This window comes from Fopius arisanus, unplaced genomic scaffold (assembly GCF_000806365.1).
Source record: "Fopius arisanus strain USDA-PBARC FA_bdor unplaced genomic scaffold, ASM80636v1 scaffold00035, whole genome shotgun sequence".
NCBI classification, from domain to species: Eukaryota; Metazoa; Arthropoda; class Insecta; order Hymenoptera; family Braconidae; genus Fopius; species Fopius arisanus.
In genome coordinates this window covers 1,102,062-1,123,549 of record NW_011887774.1, presented here as the reverse complement: position 1 = coordinate 1,123,549, position 21,488 = coordinate 1,102,062, and the positions used below count along the sequence as shown (strand labels likewise).

The 21,488-nt window shown below is 36.6% G+C and overlaps 1 non-coding gene across 1 annotated transcript; it reads right to left on the bottom strand.

Annotated features, from left to right (window-relative positions):
* Positions 1–368: 368 nt before the first annotated feature.
* TRNAL-UAA (transfer RNA leucine (anticodon UAA)) lies at positions 369–452 on the bottom strand. The gene has a single exon. It is a non-coding gene; the product is annotated as a tRNA-Leu (tRNA).
* Positions 453–21,488: the final 21,036 nt, after the last annotated feature.

Sequence of the window (21,488 nt, the reverse complement as noted above, 5' to 3'; positions counted from 1 at the left end):
CTCATACAGATACATAATAATACATAAAAATTATCATTGTCTGATTTTTAAAACATGATAATAAATAAAAGTTATTTTCTTTAACCAGAAAAAAACTATATATAGGTACATATGTAAATAAAATATTTTTTATCAATATAATAGTGATTATCAAAATTGTATTTGATTTTTTTAATTCAATGAAAATGAATTAACAAATAAATAATAAAAAAATAAGTTAAATAAATTTTTTAAATCTATTTAATTATTTAATTTCACTGTATCACCTTTCATAGATAGGATTCAGTCTGAATGGTTTGTGAAATTTAACTGGATTACTATTACTCATGGGGTAATAAGTATGTGTCAATTATTTGAAAAAAAAAATTTGCTAAGTGTGGGGTTCGAACCCACGCTCCCATACGGGAACCAGAGCTTAAATCTGGCGCCTTAGACCGCTCGGCCAACCTAGCAGATGTTCTCTTTGCCAGTAGAAAATGAATAAAACTTTTCAATACGTTCCACCATCTTAATTACGGAATAAATCCGAATCACTTCTAAATGACGATCTGTAGAATCCCTAATTCATCTACTCGATTAAACTTTAAAAGTTCTCAAGACATTGTAACGAATAATTGACTTCGCTAATATTATTCGATGATTCAGATATTCTTTTCTCTCTCGCTCTTCGAATCACTTTGACGTCATAACTTGCTTGTTAATTCCATTTTTTTTTCTTTGATCTCCTGAAATATCGACAATTGTTATATTCGAAATAAATTCTTTTAAACTATTCCCACATGCACTTCAATTGGTATCGGACGTGGGACAGCTTAAAATAGTTTATCGAGTTTTATAGATAAGCCAGGAGGAATGTAGAATATTAAGTTACCAGTTCTTTCATTTCAAATGATTATAATTAAATCATCAATTTATAGTACAGTTCATACAGCTAAACCTTTCCGCTTTAATTCTTTTTAACAAAAATATTGATGTAACATTTACTAACATCTGAAATCAGAAATAAGAAATAATTAGAGAATGTTAATATTTCATGATCAACACCCACGTTGATGAGGTAGGTAAATTTAATTAAACTTCACTTCATGTACTCAGGAAACCCCACGGATATCTTCCTATTCTATAATTGCCTTCTTTTGGATGACACGATTTAAATTAGAATTCACCTCCAAGTCTAGTTCTGCAATTGAATTATCGATGGGCGTAATAAGAATCAGTTATACTAGTACTTGGCGTAACGAAGTTACCGTGAATCCACCACGAGAATGTGGCTGGTATCGAATCCGAAGAACTAGCAAAAATAGTAAATTGATCATTAATAATTAATGGAGCAATAAATTCCATCAATCATTGCCTCACTCTTTCCACTGGTGCTATTCAAGTAATGAAGCATAACTGACTCAAGCTGCATAATCAATCCGGCCCCCAAAAAGTATTTTAAATAATCACGGAAGCCGGTGAATAAATCTTGGCAATTTGTATAATGCAGTCGTTATTCACAAGGTTAGTTCATACTCATCTATGATTAATGGCTCTCCGATGAGTCTTGAATCTACGGTTGGCTAGAGTGCCTTTGGCCACAAGAAGCTGGGGTAATCGATCGTTCCGAGTGACCATAATGCCTGGTATTAATGGATTGTCCATGTTTCACCGAATATTCTTACAATTCAAATTATCCCGGCAGTTGCTCACCCCAAATTGACAGGGAAGAAAGGAGCGTTGACATGAGTTGTACTTGCATTACGGATTTGATGCCGATATCGCGTGATGTTTCACGACGTCGTACCAGTCTGCGCCTTCAGTTTCATGTCTGAATCCACCCCCACGTATCATTACCGTAATAATTCTCAGTCACTTAGCTAAATGTCCTGGACATTAGTTTTACTCGACTCTTGAGTGTCCGTATCCTCTCGATTTCTAATTTTCCTCCCTCAACTTTCTTCGTGATGCAACACGCGAAATCCTATCTGCTGTCATCTCTTTCCACCCGAAGGCTCCAACCCTCGTTATTTGAGATTTTCCTATCTGACTCCTTCATTCTCTTGCTGTTAATTAATTATGTAGTTTAACGAACGGGTTAATCGGTCTGTACGATCTAGGGACAATGGCGCTTTGTGCCCGAAATCGGTTGTTCTCCTTTGATTTTGAGAAATGGTCCTCGGAGGTTCATTGAACAGTGTCCAAATGATTTTCAATTAAAAGTTTTTATCAAAATGTATTCTTCGTTTTTTCCCGGTGAGAACTGTGAAATTCAATTTACATATCAATTGTGGAAGGTTTATTGGGAGTGGATGCTTGACGACGGTGTCTGAACAATTCAGCCCTTTTTCCCCCTAATTCTCATTCCCGGTGGTGTTGATAATGGCTGTGGAAGCACCACTATAACCCATTGAACCTTGTGTGGTCAAACCCTTCCGATTCCATTCGATGCTGCCATCGCTTTACCGTATGTAAATGCACTGATGCCCTTGGGGCAAGTTCAATCTAATGATAACTCGGTTTAGCTGGAGTTTGGTGCGTCGTTTTCGCGTGTTGTAAGTGCCTCAATTTAATTTTATTATTCCATAATTATAGACGGAAAAATTTGCTTAATTAAAGCGTGTGGTTCAAGAATATTCAAGCGAAATGGCACATTTTTTTCAATGTAATTCTTCTCCACATTTGCTATTCAATATCAGAGCACTCGTTGAAGTCCGCTTTATGCATCCCGAAATTATTTTGTAACACCATTGAAAATTCCTTGACATTCCAGTCACAAAGTAATCTAAATTCCCAATTATAAGAGTTTGAATTGAATTTCAGTTAAAGCCGGTCATTAATTTTCTCATTATTCTTGAAAGTTCAAAAAAACAGAGTTTTTCATCTTAAATGACAATTGATTTTTCAACATTCATTTTAAGCGAGATCCATAACGAAATTTATATTCTGAGAATATTCTCTTAGTTAATATAAGAAAAATATATAACACATGAATTTTCTTTTTTCAATGATTTGTATATAACCAACATGAGAAATTACCAGAAAAATTATCAGTTATAATATTGCCTTTTTTTTCGTATGGTGTTGAAAATATTCTTGACATTAACACGAAGGAAGCGAGGCGTTCTCACAGGTCGCAGGGAATAACGAAAACACTTAGGCTGTTTATGATCTAAACGGTCCAACATGTGGACCAACCCTATAGACAAAAGGCTTTGTCTTCGGTGCAGACGTCACACCCTGGACGAACTGGTGGCCAGGGACTCTCTTTAACGAACTCTCGAGCTGGTAAAACAAAACATTATCAGCCTAGCTAGAATTATATCAAATTCTTAACTGAAATTACATTGTTAAAAATAAATAAAAGATGGAGTCGCATAATAAAACGGTAGTGATCAATTTACCTACAAATTATAACAAAAAGTGACAGTTTTGAGGTAAGAAATTGTACAGTATAGCAGTGAATCGATTAAGGTTAACAATTCAATGAACTTTTCAGTAGGATTGAATTTTTGGCATCTCATCGATGGCAGTGATGGGTGCGGTTGAGGCGATGACTAATAGTTGGTTTCAGATAGTTCCCGAGACGAAAATTGATTTCCACGATTTGACGACACGAACCCTCGCCGCGCTCTCTCATCCCTTGCAAAAGGCTCTTGACGTTTTACGACATTCAGTCCCTTTCAGCTGATACGAGTGCTTGTATTACCCACCCCCAGTCGCACATACACATGTGAATGTACTTGGGCATTATGTGGTACACGGTGATCCGGCCGTCGACGCTGCAAACTCTCTTATCTCTGTTCAGGCTCGATTGGGAACGGACGAGTGATCTCGAGAGAATCGGAATTTGAGACTCTCGGATAGATCGCGTGTTATATGGCCTGCTGCAGGGGATAAAGCAAGGATTCCCGGTATAGAAGCCCCGACAGCAATTGTCAGAGACGTGGAATCCCGATGTATTGTCCTCACGGGCTTTTATATTTCCGGGAATACCGCCTATTTTTTACTCTTTTCCCTATCGAAAATTCCATGTGAAAATCATGCCTTCTATTGTCATTTTTCGGCAAAATTGTTCACATTCTTTTTGTTTCATATGCTCCTTAAATATTTGAGAAAACTCGGTTGAAAACTCTCCGAGGTACTGTACAAAAAATTATCTCCGCTGGAATAAATGGAATTTTAAAACGAGAAAATTTAGTAGATCTAATTTTTTCATATACCGTCTGAAAAATTGCTCTAGAAATTTCCAGGAGGAAATGGTGGAATTTCCGATAAAAACTAATCTATACAGAATCGCGACTGTTCTGTTCATTAATAAATGAATCAATTTTCTTGAAAATTAAAAAAAAAATGTCAAAAAAATCTTTGTAATTGTGTAACGAAAAACATCGATAAAGTGACCAAATGAAGTACGAGGTCGTGAAAGTTACATAATTGCCTAATTACGGTGGCAATGAATAATGATCGAATTCACGTGAGTTTATTTCTGTCAACTGTCATTGCATATCCCTCTCTCGGATCCCAACTTCCGAATACCAAAAATACGAACTGAGAATGGAAGACTAATTATTGTTCTTCCGCTTGTTTGGAGTTTGACATATGTATTTTTTAATTATTGGACTCTACCGCATAATGAAACGGCACGAGTCCGTCTCGTGTTGCCTCTTTAACATGTTGTTAACTCAACACGTGCTACCGAATCATCCATCTTCAATGGAGATTATCCGGGGTCCATCTCCCAAACGATTGAAACAGCATCTGATGATCGGTTTAGGTTTACGCCCAAAACCTGCGAGATATTTATTATCTTGACGAGAGGTAATTTTCCTTATTCCAACTGGAAGTCAAAAAGAACAGGATATGATTTCCAGACAGATACAGATCTTCCGACACCATTAATCTAATCACCTCAAATTATCTCGACCCAAACTCTTTTTTGGAGATTCAGTAGCATGTCGAGAATGTACGATGCAGATGACTGTATGAGAAACGCATGGATAAAAAATGTTTGACAAATCTGGGTAAATGAATGCAACCGGATGTATTGTGTATGGAAGGATAAAACAAGAAGGGTAAAGAGGGTTTGGCAAACTGAGTGGGGCTGTACATGCAACAACCCACGGCCCTTTGACTTTGTGTACGTGAAACGCAGGGTAAAAATTAGTTTTTTTTTTTTTGAAATAATCCACGTGTGTTATTAGCTACTGAAGGATTGTTTCATGTTTCACTGTCGTCGCTTTTCAACGATGCCACACGGGACCGGTCTTTTTATGCCGATACATCAAAGCATTGTGCATCGATGTACATGGCACTGAAATTTCCTGCAGTGCATGTCCATCATTTCCTTTTTCACCCCTCCCTTCATTACTGCTCAATATCTATAGAACATTCGTCAATTCGTCATTTGGGAGCATGAAAAATTTTTGCTTTCATATAAAAAAAGTTTGGAAATTTAGTTAAACTCAATTTTCTCAATCAACAATGATTTTTTTTTTCAATTTTGTTTTCAATGGTTTTTTTTTTCTTTGACGTAGTTACTTTGTAGACACAAAAAGTGAATAGAACGCGAGGTAAATACATGCTCATGGCTCGTTGACAGGCAGCAAGTCATTGTCGTTTGTCAGCATACAACAAGTGAAGTACTAATCAAAGCTCTTGCTGTCTTTTAAGATTATTAAAATCCGTCAAAGCCTCAAGGTTCTCAAAGGGTTAATTATCCTTCGGGATGTTTATGGCTGGGTTATTCCGCTCTACGGAGTCTCAAGGGAGCACGAGAGTGGAGGCTATAAAAAAGAGGAGCATGTAGTGGTAGGTCAAAATTTTCGCCGCTAGTTTCGCTGCACTTTTCGTGGATTTTAACATTTTCGTTTGATGTTTCAGGATAATCTTGACTTATGTCAGGTCATCCGTCGATTTGGAACGGGGAGCTATTCACAGGCGCAATCGCGCTGTCCCTAATTTATGTAATCCGATGTAATTTTAATAATCACCTGAATATCGCATGTGTAATCATATTTCGGTAGTCATGTGGTAATCATTTGTAATTTGTGTGATTTTTCATAGAGGTCTCTAGCTTAAGCCAAATGAATGACTAATTGATTCCTTCAAAATTTTTTTTTCAAGTAGAGAATATTAATGATTCTGGGATGAAGATTCAAGTATAGCATTCCGGTGAGAAAAAACAAGAAAACTAATTCGAAAAAATGCTAAGGAAAATCCCTAGTTTGTAATATAGTTTCTCAAAAAGATTTGTATTATCAGATCCCAGTACTGCATTTTCGAGCAGAAATAATTACACTTTGGCTGGAGAAAATGTGGTTCTAAAGAGAAATTTTCTTTAGTCCAGAAAATTGTTCAGCTGAACACGTGCATTTTCAGGAGAACAATTTTTTTTCTCCCTGTGTAAAAGACATGAAAATGTTTTCGAAAAACAATTTTTACTGAGAATGAAAGAATATGAATACTGGATTGAAATATTGAAGTGTTATCTTGTCCCTGGAAAACATTAATTTCGAGTAGCACTCAAGGACAAATTGAAAAAATGCCAAATACTATCATCCACACCAGAACGAATAGAATGGTATGAAAAACTTATAAGTGCAAAATAGAGAAGTGTTAATGCAAAACTCAGTGATATCATAATACGTGCACTTATGGTTGATACCTGGTGGTCATGAACAAAGCACTTGTGCCATCACCGGTGAAACCGACGCATAACGAATATAAACCGTATGACAACTGTGAGATACGTGTCAAGTGACTTCTTGAAATGTGCGCCACTAATGCCCTATCCATGGGATAAAGTGCTCATAATGCCTTTGGTGAAGGCTGATTGTACCGAAAAATGAGGCGAGTATCGAGTTGGGTGAAAGCAAATGCAACAGAGATGAGAGAATACCAGTGGAAACATTAGCGGTCACTTCTGGACTTGCTGTTATGTACCTTTTAGATATGATTATTCCTCGCGCTCAAGGTGGTCGGTTGCATTAACGTGGATTGTAACGTTTTAAGGATTGTATATAAAAATGTTAAGTGGTGACGATTTATGAAACTCAGTCAACATCTTCGATTTTAATTTGCACGCGTGTGTCAGATGGTCCCTGATTTGTTGGTGGTCCCAATTTAAAAGTCATGAATTTTTCGGTAATGTTCAGATTCTATGTCATTACTTGTAGTATGAATGGACAGTTGACCATTTTTACAAAAAAAACTTCAATTTTATGCAAGATTTTTCGCTAAGAATCAGACATATTTGAAAATGTCAAAGCAACTGTTATCTGCCTATCAAGATTCACACAAGATGTAAATGAATTTTTTGTTCATTAACTTGTGTAAACAGACTTTTAAAAATTTGCTGTATAAAAGTATTTATAGCAAGTTCTGAAGATCGATGAAATAATAATAGTTTCTTTGACATATCAACTTTATCATGTTTTTTTAAATTCATTTTCAATTCAATTTCTTTTGGTTTATTTATTTATATTTTGTTTGGGAGAAAAAGTTTGTTGATTTTCAAAAATTGTTGGAAGGATATAAGTTATTTAATTACAACAATATGAGAATTAATTATCATGAAGTGCCATGATCTACGATTGACTGAAGATTTTCAGTGTGCATGGACTTCAGAGAAAATCTGGAGAATTTTGGGATCAACTTCAGCAGATGCAATAAATAATTAGGAATTGGATAAAGATTTAATGTTAACGAGTAGTCGTAGCAGGTTCAATTGATTGCAACTCGATTTTTAAAGGCGTATGCACCCTCGTGGCAGGTTTTCGGCGATTTTACATGATGAAGTCGTAATTCTTTATAGTTATACCTTTCAAGGAGAAAGTCTCTTCAATCGCCATTACATCGAACTTTATATGACACTTTCTTCTCAAGATCCGTTTTTTTTCGTCTGCTTTTTATGAACAATAAGTACATCTTGAGTTCTTAGACTCTATTAATGTAAATTACTCTTAATCACAAACACATCGACAAAAAAACGTTTTATTAAATTAATTTACTAATAATCTTATTTTCATTTTTCCTCTGTAAGGGTTGGAAATAATTTCCTTTATCGGTAATTGTCTCCTTACGTTCTTTATAAATAATAATGAAGACTTTGATAAATTTCATAATTCAAATTTTTGGCGGTAACAGTTAACAGGAATAATGACATATGCTTTATTGCTTAGAATAAATAATTGGTGAATGCAATCGCCACTTGTCCTTCTGTGAAAAAATGTAAGAACAGTCACAAAAATTAATGTCTCCCCCCGATCATCATAAAAATCAAAATAATAGGCATCCCCGGATAATTCCACTTTATTTTTCAGCTTTACTCACCATCATAGGCCTCCGTCATTCCCGGTAAAATGTTTCTTCTCTTGGATATAGAAAGTAAACTGTAGTCGTTATGACCAAGCGAGTGAACATTATCGGCTCGTGGAGGTAGTCGTCATCGGCTCTGCAGAAGCATTTTGGATGTTTTAACGTGGCACTAAGAGACCCAAGGACGAATTACGAGAATTACAGTGGGAGTTCTAAAGCGAAACGTGGTGGACTATAAAGTCTCGGTGAAACTCCGAATGACGAAGCACAGAGAGAGAAAGATGCCTTATCGGTTAGCAAGTATTCGGTGGGGAATTGAAGGTGACTAGTGTAAGGCGAACAATTCGCATTGGAATCGTAGACAGAATAATGTTGAGCCGGTAATACAAGCCCCTAGTCCTAAACGTTCCTAAATGAATCGTTAATCGTTAACTGCATGGGGTTATAACACGACTTCTATTCGTTATAAACCGGAAATTCGAAGGCCCAGAGACATCAGTGATGTTGGAAAATCGTTCGCTCATACCTCTGTACCATTTACTCGTCTCTTTCTCGCTGGGATAATAAAGTCTCCGTCAACTTTATTACCGAGTGTTGGGGGCTAGCCAGTGGCCAGTGAAGCATCCACGAGGAGTCGACCGGTCGTTTCGAATAAACGCCTGCGTTAAATACATTTTTTTCCCTTTCCTCTTCTTTATTTCGTTTCGCTCTGTCCCTTTGTCCAGTATGGACAGAATACGGTGGAACTAATGCTCGTAAAGAGGTCACTCGTTTAATACCAAAATACCCGGGATATTTTGAATTCTTCCAGCTTTATTGACTTGCCACAACGCTACGTTCATTGCGTGCTGCTTCATTTTTGCCTTTTTCCTGTATTCTTCAGGAATTGTTCGAGCATCATAAAGTTTGTTACTTTGCGGTGAGAACGTAATCATCAAATTTTCACACGGATTTTCATTTTCTATGTATCATGGAGAACTAATTATTTCATCATTTTTATTTTCTAATGAAAGTGTTGCGGCTACGGAGTATGAAAAAACCTCTTTGGTGGTGGTCAAAGGGCAATCCCTGCAGTCCGCTGGGCCCCGACTGGGGGAGGGGAAAAATAGAGAGAAAGAGAGAGATTATGTTTTAGCGAGATCTGACTGGATGGGACTAAATACTGAGATATACAATGGTTATCTTCGGAAATGGGATAGTTAAATCAATTAAAACACTTAATAAACATTTTTTTATTAAAATCACACGAGGACGAATGCTGTCTGAACTCTATCAATATCTCCAAGAGACTAAAGACTAGCCCCAAAGACCATAAGAACATTCGTCACCAAAGAAAGAACCCTACAATGGTTTGTTGTGAATCCATTGTTTATGTTTATACAAACTCTGAGGCGACTCATCATCATAAATCAGTTCAATACATTTCAATACATTTTTACTAACAGCAAGAAATTGAATCATAAAAGAAGGAACAGCCTAAAAATTCTCATGAGTTAAATTTTTATTTAAAAACCAAAACGCAGAAATGCAAAGCTCTGCCCATTAGTATTGTGGTGAACCGGAGTGCACAACCCTGATGCGAGTTATAAAAAACTGGATTCGGCCCGGGACTACCATCCACCCGATGGCTGGAAAGCATACCAGGAATTTGACCATGAAGAATACCAACACTTGGTTGTCAACCATTCAATCAATTTTGTGGATCCAACCACTGGGGCTCGTACACAAAACATTCAGAGGAGTTGGCGAGATATAACGGACGTGATCCAATGATATGGTGTGGGTAAAGACCACTGCCATGGATATTTGGTGGAATTCATGTTTAAATGGGCAGTGGAGTACAACGAAAGGTTTGATGAATACTTCAGGAAAGTAGTTAGACATTAATATCTCGTACGGTATGCATGCATGTGACCAATCGCTTTTCGATAGTTCAAGAAATAATTATTGATATCCATTTAATAGTGGCTTAAAATAATTATTTTGTTCATTCATTCAATCGATTTTGAACTTGCAGATGATTATATTATCAATTGCTGAAAAATGTTACATATCGAAGAAAATTAGTCGGTAATCTCATTGCAAAATTCGCATAATTCACTGGTTTAGCTTTCCTCTCGGGGAAGGGAGAACCCTATTACGAGAAAAGTTCTCGATATACACGAAATTATTTATATACTACTAATGCATTGGGAAGGGGACAATGATATGGAGACAATAAAGGTAATATTCCACTTGTTTTTTTCACTCCTGTCCCAAGTTGTTTAGGGGCAAACATCGCGCCTCGAATAATCGTAAAATTTGATAATGAAATTTAATCGAGCCCACCCCTTTAACGACTTTCGTTGTCCATTGTATTTCCTCTCTTACTTTTCACCCGATTCTCATACCCATCGGCAATATACACGAAAACCGGCTGTGTACTCTTAATGGACAATTACTCGAGAGCTTTAAAACATATGCCTTGACGATGCAAAATAGTCTCATTCCTGGGGGTGTCTTGCTCAGTTTTTAGGTTGAGTAGAATGATGATGCTGCCATTATTACCTTGACACGTCATTAACCTCGGGTAGGAAGCGGGATTTTCTACTGGTGGTAGAAGATCAAGTTTGAAAGCTAAATGAACGCCACTAAAATGAGAATAATTCGTGCTCGAACAATCGTTAAACATCTATAAACCCGAAGGAATTAATGAATTATGAGTTCAAAATAAAATACCGCGTATTTTTTTTTCATTTTCACCTCTCTGGGGAATTTTATGAAATACAACTATTTACAAACTGTTATGTTCAGGTGATATTGCAGCCTAATTCAATGTTTGATCCATCGATGTACTTCTGTTTCGTTTATCTTACTAAAAAAATAGATGATAATCAATCCCTTTCAGTAACAAAACAACCAAACGAAAATTGACGAAATGATAATTAAACAATTGGAAAGTTCTACCCAGCGAGAAAAATAGAATAACAATTACGATATGACTACAGCTAAATTGATTTTTCTCCACTAAGAGTGACTACTCACCTCTTGCAACCTCTATATTTTCTGAACACTTTAATAAAGAAGAACGACCGTTACATGAATAAAAAACTCATGTCTATTGAATGCAATCACGAAAGAAAAAGGAAGGGTCAAGACTATTTCAATAATCCTCCATCAACAACTGGTAATTTTCTCCTTGAGTTATAACTTCTTGTCACTTCTCCACAAATCCACTTCTCCCTGATTCGCTAATCGTTCTAGAATTATGTGCGGCGTATAAGCATAAACAAGTTGCCCCGAGATACTCTATCCCGGAAATATCGTTTCCCCACCAAACGCAAACGATCCTGTATAGTGTAAGAAATGCTGTAGAGTGGACAGGCTCTTCGTTAAGTTTTATCCATCTGAGATGAAGAAACTTGTCAAAAAAAAAAAAAAGTTGAAAATAAAAATCACGGCTTCACCGAAGGTGCCAATTAACGTTCGACATCCATCCATTTTTCTCTCATCCTTTCTGTCCCTCGTTTTTCCCCCTTCATTCCGCTGTGCGATGGACTCCACCGCTGGATGAAGTTGTGATTCAGCCTGAGAAGAGAAAAAAAAAAACAAAGTGGATATGCTCTCAATAAAAAAAAGTCTATTTTTTTCTCCTTCCTTTTTGAATCTGCTCCATTAGTAGCGATATGATGGTTAGAGAGACGAACGTGGCGGCCAGCACAATGGGGCAGAAAACAAGGGAAGGCCCGCAACATCAAAGTGCCGGAAGTTATGGAGGGAAGAGAGCACAGGCGAACTCTGAGCATCCGGCGTAGACTGATAATCATCTGAACGAAATACTTTGTAATCGTTAATTACAAGCGCTCGCTTCTCTCTTCGCCATTTGCTTTGAAACATTTTTCCCTGTTGTAGATCCTTTTCGTAACGATTCGTTCTTCAATATGAAGTGGGTTCGGGATCATCGAGTGAGGGAGGCTTTTTGAGAATGGAATATAAAAAAGAGGAGGTCGGCATTTGTGTTTGACGAATTCTGCGAGGAGTCGACGTAGTTATCGTCGAGTGTGTGTATTTGCTGGGTCTTCTTGTTTGGTGCTCCTTTCCTCCTCGTATTTGGCCGCTTTTGCTACCGACCCCAGACAATGCGCCTTCCGAACCATTACCCCTTTGCCCTGGCACTTCTACACTGGTCCAATGATTTCGATTTATTATTCGTCATTAACGGAAAATTATTGAATTGGTCTTGGATTCTTATTTTAGTCGGAGTAAATTCGCCGTCTCCTAAGTGACAAATTTCAAGTTCAAGTCCTGCTAGAGTAATGAGATTGAATCATTTAAAGTCCTGATCAATCATTGCTATGTTCCAGCCGGCTGATGTGATATAAAATAGCCATTAAAGAAAGATAAAAATGTATCAGGAATTTCCTATTTTCATCGTCAACATACAGCGAATTTTGTGAATTTTTATTGTTTATTTTTTCGTGATCGAAAAGGATAGTCGGTGAAGAAAAAATTACTTCACAGCTAAAAATACCGAAAAAGCTATCAACATTGAAATATAATATAGAATATATAATAATATACAGAGACTGAGGAAGGAAAAGGATACACTAATGTAGAATCACTTAATTAAAGATAATAATCAATCATATTTTAATTTTTGAGTTGAGAGTATCGCAGACAATCTACTTTTGACAATTTCATATCAATATAATTAATGAAGTTCGTGGTGACACTAGAGTTATCCAATCAGCTATTAAAAAATCACAGATTCATTTCGCCACACCCTCCTCTATTTGATTATTCAATTACGCCGTGAAAATGGTGAAAAACCAGAGGAATTCTGGGGGCAATTGAAAATTAATTATTAATTCCATTTGATCTTGAATATTCATGTTTTCATTGCCAATTCAATTATTTCACTCACATTGAAAATTCATGAGCTATTTTTTCCCTAAATGTCATTCAATATCTCTCACGAGAATTACTCTTTGAAATAACCAAAAACTTAACAATGTACAAATCCTTTCAAATCGCTGAAATCAACAAATCAACAATTCAAATTGGGATCTGATAATTTTCATATGATATTTTGCAAATTCTTGGGTTTTTTTCATTTCAGTTTTTTTATTTTCAGTCACGAGTGGTAACCATCTCACAAGTCATTTATTAAATGCAGAACTTTTGGCTTTCAGCAGTTTATTTTCTTAATACAGTTCTTGAGGGACCTACGATGATCGATATCACGTCACTACCACGAAAACCGATAGAAAGCGTCAAATGAAGCGTTCGAAATTACCAAATGTTAGATATTCACCCCTCGAAGCGTCTCAAATTTTTTATTCACACATCTGCACCCAAAGGACCATTACTCGGAGTAAATGAAGCGGTTGGATAACGAATCCTTGTGCTTCAATCTTGGGCTTCAACCCCAAAACTCAGTGAGAAGTTCAAAAATATTAGCCTTGAAATTCATCCGGCAGGGAAAACTATAGCTTCTGTAAAAAATTGGCGCGTCATTGAGCCGGGAACTCTGTATTGTCTTATGAATTGGTTTAAGAATGACATGCTATCAACGTGATGGCAGTTCATCTATTATAACATCATTTGCTAATCATTATTAACTTTTAATATTGTGACTTTGATCTGAATTTGAGATTCATCGGCCTGCAATCGCTCTGACCGTACTCTGACTGGATGGGCCTGATTTAAAAATGAGCGACTTGCCCGCAAACATTTTGAGACGCGCAGAAGTTTCATTCATTAAATCATAGTTTCAGTAAAAAGATGTGGTTTAAATGATTTAGGATCAGCGGATATATCGTTAATCTTGATTGGATTATCTGAGTGAAAATCAATTATTAATGAGAAATTCTTCAGTAAAACCAGATTCGAACCAGTTCTGAACTAGTTCTTCAAGGATTATTTGGATTCGTGCCTGACCTACGATCTCGTATCTATCTAATCCATCCATTTGCTCAGTAGGCATTCCAATCATTCTGATCAGTGCCTGATCAAATATTTTTGGTGAGCAACTGATCTAACTTCTATTTTAAACTGACCAAAAAATCCGTAGCCTATTCGGATTGAGATCAAGGATTTTTTATGCAATCATGAAATGTTATGACATACCGGATTCTGTTCCAGAACTGCCTGAATCCTCATTCGCGAATCCTGATCACAGAAAAATGATTTCGGTCGATAAACTCCGGGAATTTCTACTCGAGTTGCGCTTCGAGGGTCAGTTTCGATTAAGGTAATTTACCAGCGCGCGCACAACATCAATTCCCTACTTCTTACATTTAAACAGGCAATAACATTTGTTAGAGGTCTGAGAAAGCAGAAGTGAAAGGGCAATAACTATTCCTCACTTATTCATTAATCATTATTACATTAAATATACATTTCCAACTTAACATGATTTCCGAGGTTATCTATAATGAATTACGATCATAGCTATTCTGTGGCATGTATAACAAATCTTTCCTAAAAGTTTGAAAGCTGTAATTGATAAATCACAATTTGTATAAATGTTAGTGCAACTTGAAAATTTGACCCTTAGAATTGAAAAGTTCAAATCCGACGATTCTGATAGTCAACTAAAGATGCAGAAAAGAATATTCATTGGAAGAATTGATTAAGGTATTTAAAAAAAATAGATATCTTCAATTCTAGGCGCCAAAGCATCATATGATGCCTTAGTGTCGTAGAATTTTCAAAAAATCTGACAATTGACTTCTTTCCTCATCCGTACCATGTATTTAGAACGGTACAATTTGTACAACTCTCCATTTATTATCCCCCCTAAGAAAAGCTAATAGCAAAATGCTCAACTTTATTTCTTCTTCATAATGACCCTCACCACAGCTCCGTAATTTTCCTCTTTATTTCGTTATCCAAATCACTGTATAAATACGTGCACCGATTTTCTCAGTATCAGTAATGAAAGACGCAGAGCCATCACGAGAGCTTCCGAGTAAATTCCTTATTGCGTTTTATCCCGCAATTATGCCATTTTTACCCAGGAAGATTTTGCCCAGTGGCGAAAGGGTGTGTCTGGCATAGACCACGTTGCAATAAAAAACCAAAAAAAAAAAATTAAGCATTTGATAAAAACACTGGGTAGAGGTGCGTCACGTTACTCTCGCATTTCGTTTATCCCCAAGAGCTATTACCAAGAAGATGGAGAGGGGTCTATACACCTTGGCAGTGGTGTTTCACACCGAGGCTCGTGCCGTGGTAAACCGCACCAGGAAATAAACACAGAACTATCATTACCATCTGTAGATTAGTCCAATGTGCGTTGGCACGGTGCACCTTGAGTCTCTATCGTTGCGTGTAACCTGTTAATAAGAGCAAGAGCGGCCACCCTGTGTAACGTTATAAAATCTAAACCAACCGCAAAAACCGCAACGGTTAGTAGCAACATCTAACTGATGTATGTGTGTGTTGCTTTTCTCTCCACCTCTCATCCTCTCACTCTTGCCTGGGCGAGTCCAGTTTCTATGTAAGTGGAAAATCGGAGGGAAAATAGGCTCAAGTAACAAGTTCAGTGGCCTTGAAGTCTTTTGCCTTTGGGCGTTCCTTTCGATGTAAACAAACCCGGAAAAAAAGCTGTTTTCATGGTATGTGATGCCGTCTCTCAAAACAAAGAAAGTAAATAATGAGAATATTGTGGAGCAAGGGGGAAATGAACCCAGCTCTATTATTATTTCGGAAAATTTTTTTTTCCTCGGAAAGTAAATATCAGATTTGGTACCCAGCTTTTATCCATTGCAACTTAACGGTCTTTTGTCATGGGGATTCGGTAATATATGGAAATGTAAAATCATCGTGATTCGTAGATTCGGTCAGATTAGATAGTCCGATCAGATAGTCAGATCTGACTGAAGTTGACGCGAAATCGCCGGCAGTCACAAGCACCGTGAAAAATCTAAGAAAATGACCGGAATTTCTCCGTGCATATTGACCGGAATTTCTCCGTGCATATTGACCGTAATTTTTCTGTAGTTCTGTGCTAAGAGTCTAAAATACAATTACATTTCATAATCAAATCGATGTTTACTAGAATGAATTAGACATCAATAAATCGTTACTCGAGATAACTTACGATAATTATTTAGTTGGACGAGACTTGATGGTCAGATTTGAATCGGTCATTTTGTCAATTTCTGACCGAATCGTCAGATTTGTCAGAATGGTAATTATCGGTCAGTGCCCTGGCATTCAACCATCACTTTATCGATCAAATTTGTCATTCATGTCGCTAGTAAAACTCCGACGATCGATGGAATCGGTACAGGTAATATAACAATCAAAAGTACGAAGAATATGTGACCAATTCTTTTTGATGGCATCCTCAAAGGGATCCTTATTACCAAAGTAGAAACACAAAAATGAAGTTCGCCCGAGTCGAAATATCTCGAAACCCGTAAGAGTAATTCCTTATTGGTGAATTCGAACCGCCAAATTCAAATTCGGCGCACGGAGTGCGCAGTAGATCTCATGATAATATAATACGGAAGTCAATATTTTACCATTTAATACTAAGTAATAGTTTTGATTATTGAAGTGGAGTAATTTCTCGTTGAAAAAGATGAAATGATGTTGGTAACGGACAAATTTCTGATACTACTACACTAAGAATTTTCAGTTTTTCGAGTTGAGACTCAAAGGAGTTATGCATTGTAAAGCAATATGGTTACATGAATACATCACAGTATTAATACGAGAATCGAGTGTAGAATAGAACAAGACAAGCTGATTATGTTAACGCTTCGAGTATACTGCCCCTCCAACAATGCTTTTGATCCAGGATAAATCACAAGCAGATGAGGCTTATTCCAACTGAAGACAACAACTCGGTTACATACACATCCCACGGTCCATTGAAGTTTCCCACAATTGGGTTTAGATCCTCCGTTGTTCCTGGCTATCAGTGAAACTAAGTACATACGTAGACGTGTCTAGTGGACGTTAACAGGCGTCAGGTGTGTGTCTGGTAACCATCAAACTCCTGGTCTTGCGAACAGAAGCATGCAGATATATGCTAAATCGTTTTTGGCGTATTCGAGTTACGAGAATGGCCACGGGCCAATGGATATCCCAGTCTATACATTTCAACGTACGAGTGCAATCGTGAATTAGTGTTGGCCGTTTGCTTTGGGTTATTACGTCATAACGGCAGACGAGGCACCTGGAGGCAATTGCTCGTACTGGGACGCCACCGACGAAACCTGTCATCCGATTTATAGCTCGTCTGCACCACCGATCGGCTACTCAACTATCCAGACAACCAGACGAATTTACCCAGTGTTGGAGTGCCATATTTTGGGAAATATGTGGGGTATGTATCATGGCGACGCGACGTGCTCAAGTACCATCGTATACACCAGGTCAATGCGGCCGAGTATGTGATTTCATTCTAGCACATGCAAAAGGATCATCTAGACCAAAGCATTTCCTTGATGAAACAACCAAATTCCTCAACACAAATGTAGTACAATAAACGCTATCTAATCTTGAATTGTTAATTAATAGACTGATTGTTCAATTTCAAAACGAAAAATTTAGAAAGAGATCTCTTAATAAATAAATTGGCGTGAGAGGACAAATTAGAGGACAATGTGGAAATCATTAATAAAATGTGCATTTTTATGAGATTAAAAACAGTCTAAAGATCTACAAGTGGGAATTTTTCAATTCTCGTAGTTTATTAGCGGTCGTATCAAAATACTAGAACAAATAATTATTAAGATTTCCAATTTGAGATTGATGATCATGTCGATGGAATTCACTCAGTAGTTCGTGTGAATTTTCGATTTGCGATATTTATTTCAAATTATATTTTATTGTGGGCAATTTCAATTTGCTATATTTATGATGAATTATATTTCGACGTTGTGATATTTTATTATACGCGATATTATAGTGTGTGGTGCTTTGTGTAATATTTTCGCGTGTGTTGTTAGGCGATCGCAATTTATTTACCTATTTTTTCACTTTTTTTGTTCATTTGAACATTGATTTATTTATTTATGATGCATCAACTACAGGCAAAAATTTGATGAACAAATTTGAAAAATTTGGGTGCGTAAATAACCGGAAATAAACCGTTAGCATAACGCTTATTTCCTGAAATTCCTCGTAATAAAAATTTGATACGATGTAAAAAATAGCAGAGAGATTAATTACCTGTGGAATGCACAACCGATTGAGAAAAAGTGAGCGACAGCTTTTTCAGGTATGCATGTAAGTATAAAATGATGAAAGCTGTCACATGACAGAGATCACTGACCACATGAGGCGCGTGAAATAACCCCAGGTGCGTGATTCATACCCCATGGCTTGCGTGATTCAATTTACCTGTTTTTATGATGATCCTTCTTCTTTCCTCTCTGACTCGACGAGCGGATAAGGATGAATGCAAAAGGCACAAGGTGCATAGTCTGAAAGCCATAAAGACATTCTGGGCTGGGTCAGACGTGTTGGTAGAGAAGTGCGCATCCATAAAATATGAAATGTATTAGATTGATAAGACCCTATCCCAACGACTACCACCAGTCGTATGATTTCTCCATGCAGTGCATTCATTTCTAAGTGGGTAGCTCCTCCAACTGGGCTTTCAACATGGTAAAATGCAAGTGGGCGATATGCCCCTCGTTGGAATAAAAGAGGAATACGAGTTTTACGTATTGAGGGAGAGGAAAGAAAAGACACTGTGGAGAAATGGCATAAACGTATTTACTCGGGCTCAGCATAATATCAAGAGCTTTATAACCAATAAAAGTTACAGCTGACACTTCTGCTTCTTCACTCTGCTCTGATATATCATGCGGCTTTTCTCGGAAGCTGAATATCCACGTGAGTTCTCGATTTTTCTACTGAGACATCAAGCCGAACAAATGGTAAGACGGGCTTATATGCATTTCAATGCGGTAATTCCATTTTTTTAACGGAAAATATCATTCTTGATGCAGAGCACGCAGTGATTTTCAAAACTGATAAACAAATTCATTCGGTAATCAATCGAAATCAATGGAGGTAATACCGGAATTCATTTGTAATCTCAGGAGAATGAACTAAAAGAGAATTCAATTTTAATGGAAATTGTCACCACCATATGATATTATAGAATGTTTGACGTTATTCAAAATCAATTTTTACAGGAAGAGACGTATTCCTGTGAAAACATTGTTAATTGTTTATTTCATTTGCTATGTCATCCCAATTATTTTCTCTGCGCCGAGCCCAATTTATGATCTGAACGAATAGACATTGGAGATGAGAATAAAAATACTCTGATTTTACTAAATTGATGAAAAATTACGCTTGAAAATTCAAGTAAAAAAACCGAAATGTTTAACAACAGCAAAGCGAATGCATCATTAACGTATTCTCCTTTTCTGTTGTTAAAAATTAGGGAAATAATTTTCCTGAATTTTTCATATATTGAAAATTCAATTGCAAATCGTGTTGAATTTTCAAATCGTCATTCAAGTTTCTACTAGAAATTCAATTATCGTTTAACCCTGATAACTCAATTTTCCAAAATCACTGAAGAATTTAGCCAGTTCTTAATTGGAATTGAATTGAAACTTGTTTAATTGAAAATTCATATGACTATAACGAAAACTTCAATGAATTTCAAACAGTACGCAATCATAACATAAACTTATTTTAAAAATCGTTCAAGTGAACACCTGGAAATTGTTTTAATTTAGGATTTGTGGTGCCATTCAATTGTGAATTTCATGTTTTAATAAGGGTGACAAGAATCAAGAGTCATGTTACCTTGGAACGAGAGAGTTTGTACTTGATGAAGTCGGATAAGAGAGCCAGAGCTGGTAATCGCAGGAAAAGTTGAGTGACGACGTAGTTTACACCAGGTTCAGCTTCCGAGGTTCTCATTACCAGGTCCCGTAATTTACGTTCTAGGTTCTTTCCTTAGATTGCCAAGAGAGTTCATCAGACACATAATTTTTATGATCTATCAATCGGCCACATGCTTCTATTTCGCTGCAAATTTCTGCCTCAGCAGGTTCCTCTTCTCCCTTTTTGCTTCGGTTTCGATTCTCACCTTAAACTTCGCGCGTAAATAAATTCTGGCGGCAAAAAATTCATTCCCCATGATTACCAAGAAATCTGTCGTCTTTTCCATTTTATGAGCTCCACACACTCATTTTTTAAAAAACCTAAGTAACAGGGGTTTACGCTTGAAGTAAAATCAATAATTATTTCGGCATACATAAAATTGCATCAAACATTAATTCTTTCAACTTTCGATTATACTGTGTGAAAATAATTGAGGATTTTGGATTCATTATATAATTATATAATTAATACAATAATTTCATTTAAAGTTGCTGTCACTGAGACTGAAATTTATATTTAATATGGATTTTTATTCGTATCTAGGGATATATGTTTTATATATTTTATTGTTGATATATCATTTGTCTCATTTGCTGGGATCGTAGAATATGGACGATGAGTAACGCCGAATTATTCACGACTATAAGATTTTTATTCCAATCTCTTCCGCTCGCCTCAGATACGAAAACGCCTGGGGGACAGATTAATGGAGAACACTAATGCTCATAGAGTAATAATTGTTTAACGGACGTCCATTTCATAATCAGACATAAACATAAACACCAAGGGCATCACAGTGAGTGATATTATTATCCTGACAGTATTCTCTACCTCGCTTGCTCTCTTTTTCACAATGCGTTTCGTTTTAGTGGGGAATTTCATTCTGATTATTACTCACGGACAAAAAATCATAATTACTGTTCGAAATAGCGCCTGCTTCTCTACTTTGTAACTTTAGTTGCCACTGTTGCTTAATATAAAAAGCTCGAAGTTCTTAGAGCGATTTGTTTGTTTGAGAACAATCAGCTTCTTTTGCCGGAGAACAAATCATTAATTGGATGATAAAGTTCTCTGCCGTATGGGAAAGCGCCTTTTTTATTGTTATGATTTTGTATGATTCTGCATACGATTTTCATCTTAGTTTTTCTTGGCGCCAAAATTTCTATTGCGAGCGATAAAAAAGGCATCATAGGAAGAGAAATATTTGAAATTTGTACACAGAAAGAAATATTCAATAAAAATTACGTGTATTTTTCGTAATTTTGGAGCGAAATTTGGTTGTCGGAAATTTCACGGAACTGTCACGTAATTTTTACTAAAGAAATTTCTTGAAATTTTCG